The 6,000-nt window shown below is 40.3% G+C and overlaps 1 protein-coding gene and 1 long non-coding RNA gene across 2 annotated transcripts in view; one reads left to right on the top strand and one right to left on the bottom strand.

The window, feature by feature from the left end:
* Positions 1 to 291: 291 nt before the first annotated feature.
* On the bottom strand, positions 292 to 5,523 carry LOC148325891 (uncharacterized). Its single transcript, XR_015846140.1, has 3 exons — positions 5,276 to 5,523; positions 1,628 to 2,023; positions 292 to 899 (listed from the first exon to the last, which is right to left on the bottom strand). It is a non-coding gene; the product is annotated as an uncharacterized LOC148325891 (long non-coding RNA).
* The window catches only part of LOC148325890 (unconventional myosin-IXb-like), a 26,957-nt gene continuing 26,067 nt past the window's right edge, over positions 5,111 to 6,000 (top strand). Inside the window, exon 1 of the mRNA XM_088310985.1 lies at positions 5,111 to 5,659. The gene's annotated coding sequence lies outside the window, so the exon portion shown is untranslated. The remainder of the gene's footprint in view (positions 5,660 to 6,000) is intronic.

Raw genomic sequence — 6,000 nt, 5'->3', positions numbered from 1 at the left:
GCCTGCACAAGCGTAGCGGATCGTCCAAAATTCTGCTGGCTGTTCACTCTACCCGCCAGCCGTTCCTCCTTCTGTATTACATTACTGCAAGCTGAGAATGTGAAGAATGTCAAGCAATTCACTTCATTCTCCTTGTCCGCCCCTTTCATGCGGCCTTTAAAAGCTGACATTTTACACATTTATTGCTATGTTGAATTTCTGGAAAACCAGCACTGACACGGAACAGGACAGACAGACGTGATAAATTTCCATCATATGTGTTAGTATCAGAGCCATAAAAGAAGTGTGCATGCATGCGTGTGAAATACCGGAAAGGAAACTTTGGGTTTCAGGAACTGTACTCAGTTACGACAATATGCCGCCGTTGCGCAATTCTGGGTAATGGTTCTAATGCTGCTGTCGCTGTGTGAAAAGCACAGACAGTTGTGGAATAGCCTGGCTTCTGTCTAAAAACACAATGGCTGGTAAATACTTTTGTGTCATCTGTTAACTCTGATGCTGTATTTTTTTTTTTGTGGGATCTCAATGTGAAATAGGCTTCTGTTAACTGCCAACATCCCCAACTTTATACACAGGAAGCAGAGGACGCAAGTTCCTCATTATCACCCTTATAGTCATCCCATTAATAGTCACCTTCTCAGTGGAACAAAGGTCATCACATTTTATAATAATAATCAAGAAAATAGCTGCAATATTACGTCAAGGCTTTCAATCAACAACCAATGTCGAACAATGGAAGTCTACCATTCGTAGTTGCATTAATGGACTGGTCAGGCCTCTCGGGGGTCAGATAACCCATTAGGCCAGGAATCCACGCCAAGCGCTGCCCGTCACTCCAGACTGGATCTGGTTTCACACTCAGAAGCTGCTGCATAGTCCAAAATAACAACAAAGATCTCCTGAGAGACAAGACATAAAAGAAACGTAAGGCAAAGGAATGACTAATAGCTCAGACGCCAATTCAAATGCCAGGCATATAATGTATTCTAATGAAAATATTTTTTCCACTTCTTAAAGGGGAAGTCAACCACAAAAAAATCTTTAAAGGAATATGTTCTATGCATGCGCACTAGTCAAAACATGGCATTCTGATGAATCGTTGCGTTTCTGGAATATGAGTTAAGCAGTAAAATCATGTCATGGGGCAGCCATTTTGTCACTTCTGCGACAGAAAATGACATTGCAGTTGCTCAGGGCGCAACTCATGACCAATCATACAGAAAATAAATACAAAAAAATAAAAGAAAAATACGAAATGAAAATATATATATATATATTTATCTAAACACACTATTATACAATAAAATGTATACCACCTTTGCCCCTTTTTATTTTAATTTATTAAATGTAAATGAAATTACGTAAACCTGGCACGTGTCCTTAGCTCATCTCACACCTTCTGAGGTGAATGTGACTTTGAAAACCTGTTTGTCTAAATGTGCACAACGATTGGCTGATGACCAGTCCAGGGTCAACCCTGACTCTCACCCAAATGGTGTTTTTTTTTTTTTTTTTCATTCAATACCTGTCCCTTCATCCTCTCTCCTTCCCTCCCACCCCAGTCCTGTTTCCCCTCCCCTAACCGCTCCTCCCTCTCTTTTCCCCAAATGCTCTACTCCCGACTCACTGTGGCACGGAGCAGCTGGACGAGCACAGGGCTGTGAAAGACGAACCAGAAAGTCTTGAAGGCCTCATCTCCAAAGGCGCTGGTAAGCATGCTAAATGCATCATGGTTCAGGTCATAAAAAACTCCAATAAAGTAAAATTACTCACTATGTAGATGATTAATGGATACTTAATGGAAAGGGGACTCGGACAGTTCGATGGCATGCTTCTCTTCCCTGTCATTTTTATGCTAGGGTTTTTTTTTTTTTTTGCTTTGACAGCACTGATAAATAGTGAGTTGTTGGTCTGCCTCACATTTCTGAAGTTTGTGATTTCATTCTCAGCTACAGTCTTCCAGTGTGAACCATTTCCTTGGTCCGCACATGCTTGCACAGGTACTCCGGTTTGCTCCCACACCCTACAAACATACATGTTAGGTTAATTGAAGACTTGTCCCTAGGTGTGAATGATGATCTATATCAATCTTTCCCAACTGTTTTTTTGTAAATTCGAAAAAAAAACGTTTTTCAATTAAGTGTAGTGAAAGAGCCTTTAATTCATTTACTGCCATTGACGGCTCTTTTTTTTTTTTTTTTTTTACAGGGCTGGTACTTAATGAGTTAATTCTCACTATAGTGGCATAGATAGATAAAAATACATTTTCAGTAAATATTTTTCCCCGCTATTTGTGGAGAACTGTAACTGAGCCCTGGGACAGTGAAAATCCTGAAGCAATTGATGCCCCTCCAAAAAAGGTTAATAATTGCCACAGAGAAGCCAAAATAGGGTGATAAAGCACTAAATGTGTCTAAATGAAGTTCCTCAACTTACATCAACTATACACGAAGTTTGTTGGCCTAAAAATGTGACAAAATGGAATAAAGCACTACTTTCGTCAAAGTCAAGTTCCTAAACTCAATTTGACACAATTTATTGACACCAAGCTGCCACACAAGGAATTTGCTGCCGAATAACAGAGGATAGATTCTCCCCAAATAGCCGCAAATAGTTAATCAAATAAAAATACCACAACTATATGGGTGTTCACCTTAAATAATCATTTTTTTTGACTAATTAAGTCAAATTGGATACAGTGGAACAGTGGTTGTGAATCACTGGACTAAATGTGGCCTACGATTGACTGGCGACCAGTACAGGGTGTACCCAGCCAATCAACCCAGGTCAGCTGGTATAGGCTCAAACTCTCCCACGACCCTCATGATGACAAGTGCTACACACAATGGACGAATGAATCTTGTATTTAGCAGCCTCGTTCAATTTCTTGTTTCATGGCTATGGCCATCATCACTTCCTTCTTTGTGTTTTCCCTTCATACTTGTCCTCCATCCTGAGCTTTAATCAATATTGCGTGAAGGCAAACGCTTTGCAGGTATTGTCACCCGCCTCAGTGATGACACATTTATTCCGCAACTGGGGGGGATGACAAAGGTCCCAGCTGCCTCTTTTCTTCCGTGAGAGCATCCAGGGCGACGAGTGACATAATGGCGGCCGGGCTCAGGTTACCTCACATGGATACCATTGATCACGTTTTTGGTTTCTCTCACGAAACTATTTCATGCATTTCTATTCTATGTTGGGGGTAATTATAGTAACTCACTTACTCACAGTACAAATAATGTAGTTTTGCTCATCTAGCCACTGGATGCTAGCGAAAAAGTAACCAACTGGAAGGCTAACGTTCCTGCTGTCGGGTTGTGACATTAATATTAACTGAAAGTCATTAAGAATTTCTGTCCTTTCTGTGTCTTTTGGAGCACTTTCTGAAACATCCTAAGATGGCGTCAATATGTGCCACATTTGCAGAAGAGAAGATAGCATCGGCCACTTGATGGCCGGCTGGCTTGACAACAAATGTTAGCGTGATGGAAGATTCTGGTAGGGGTCTGACAAACCAGGCAAGGGAAAAGCAGGGTTGGATATTTTTCAAGATGATGCAGATTAGAGAAGGATCTTGATTGCTATATGGGATAACATCTATCTGCAGAAAGGAGTGTACAGTAAGTGCCCAAATAAAGCTAAAGAGTCATTTGTGGTACACGTATAGAAAAATAATGAGCGTACATTATCTATATCACAAAAGGTAAATGTAATGAAATTGGTAATAGGAAAGTAGTCTTTTTTTTTTCTGTTCGCGAAGCTGCCACTGTGGTAATTATTCTAAATAATAAAAAGCATAAATCAAAGTATGTTTGGAACAATGTTTTAGGGTTTTACCAGAGCAGAGTATGGTTTATTATTTGTAAATTTTTGCTGTTGACATTGGGTCCTGGTCCCTAAGCGCTGGGAATGTGTAAGACAGTATTATAAACTCTCTCATGGAACGCCATGTGGATGGCTGTGGGCATTATTAATCTATACAACAGGACTGAACATGCACATAAGCGTTAAATCAATTCTATTTTTGAACTCCATAATTCATAAAATAATGTTTTTTTTTTTCCTCCTCTCAGTTCAGAATTCACCTGAAGGCTTTTCCCGCCAGTACAATAAAAAAACTGTCTACCTCGACTTTTGTGACGACTCAGTACTTAGCTCGCCAGTGAGCATGGATGCTTAAGTGTTCACAGTGACTAAGTTCAGCGTCTGACACGGAAGATAATGCATCTGTGCAGTAAAAAAAGGAATGCTGTCAGTGTCTTAGCTTGTCCAGGGACGCTTTATAGCCATTAAGCTCCAGTTAAAGTTTTTGCTCCTTCTGGTTGTGTACTCGCGTGCCTACTGAACTGGATCCAGTGTGTTTTTTGGAAGACTGGCTCAGTCCAGCAGGAACAAGAGTGACAACTCATGTGACAACATTCAAAAGACTGCTGCCTGCATCATCATCCAGGTTTCTATCACAACGAAAAAACAAGCTGCAATGATTCCAAATGGGTGTGCGTGTACTATGTGTGTGTATTTGTACCACATACTGTAGCTGTTTGTGTTTTAGCATTGGAAGCCTTTAAACATAAAGCCAAGCCAGCAGGACAAAAATTGATCAATTAGATTTCTTGTGGTTGTTTTTTTTTTGTTTTTGGCCGTTATTGATCAAATTACCAGTATATTGTATGAACATGATTACAAGTGATTGTGTGACTCGGAAAGAAATGGGTTCAGGCACTGCTCCGTGATTTTTCCCCCTCTCCTGGAGTCAAAGGAGGACTTGATTAAACCGTAAGGGTGGTGGCGGGGCTGACAAAATAACTTATAAATATATTTTAAAATATCCATTAAAACGCTTCGGGGGCCGATTTCTGACGGGGCTATAGCACCCCCTAGCCTCGGGGTAGCGCCATACCAAAATAAATGGCTGTTTTAAATGGAACGAATGTATGCTGGAAATGCATAAAACGTCTGCTGTTTCTAGCAAGAAAACTGAACAAAGTTATATAATAAAATGTACAAGTGATGAATAAATTAAAAGGCCGCGTCCCATTGTGTCATTGTGGGATGGGGGATCCTGTAGTAACACTTACCTGCCTTTGGGGGGCACCCGAGCCCGGAAGCTCACCTGTCATGACACGTTATGTTTGAGGGCACTAATCAGTCTGTATTAAACTTTCTCAAGCGTTAAGCTTAAATGAATACTCCTCTTGCTTTAGTATTTTTGAAACTACTAAACGGACATTTAAGTTCAACCAAGGCAAACCATTTGTAACTGAAAAGTTACCTCGAGGAGACGCGTGGAGTGAGTGGGTGAAAATGTAGGAAGTAACTTTTCAGCTTTCCTCTCTGACGACAAGCAGCTGGAGAGAAGACGTCACGCAAATCCTTAAAACTTCTTCGACATACTTTCCATTTCTTTAAAAAAAAAAAGGAACATTATTGCCGCCGAAGTGCTCTCAAGTTGGTTCTTTGTCGTTTAAGAGTTGACTCGAGTGATTTCTTCTCCGACCTTCACCGGGAGACGCAGGTGAAGATAGTTGTGTTTTTTCCCCACCTAACATTGCGTCGTTGGGTCTTTTTTTTTTTTAAATAAACATACAGTATAACGACAAACACCTCAACAGAAGAAGTGCTTTCTCAAGATGAAATGAGTGTTTTTCTCTTAAAGGTAAGATCAATTTTATCATTGGCAATTGACCTGAGCAAGTGTTGCAGAGTTGATCAGTAGGGTGTGTTTGGTTTGAAGGGAGTTGTTGAGATTGGGAAAAGATTCGTTCCGGAAGGTAGCGTTTGACACCAGAAAGGCTCTTTTTTTTCAAACAAAACATTTCAACACAACTCTAGTCGCAAATTACTTAAAGTAAGAATAAATACAATAGCCGTACTCCTCACAATTTATATGACATGTAACTTCACCTTACCTTGACAGGCAGTAACTGCCTGTTTTGATTCAGACAATTGAAGAAAAAAAAAATCCCACTCAGAAAGGTCACAATTGAAATATCTCTT

This window comes from Idiotropiscis lumnitzeri, chromosome 12 (assembly GCF_059441095.1).
Source record: "Idiotropiscis lumnitzeri isolate Australia: NSW breed Sydney's pygmy pipehorse chromosome 12, RoL_Ilum_1.0, whole genome shotgun sequence".
In the NCBI taxonomy this organism is placed as follows: Eukaryota; Metazoa; Chordata; class Actinopteri; order Syngnathiformes; family Syngnathidae; genus Idiotropiscis; species Idiotropiscis lumnitzeri.
This window is presented reverse-complemented; position numbering and strand designations above follow the sequence as displayed.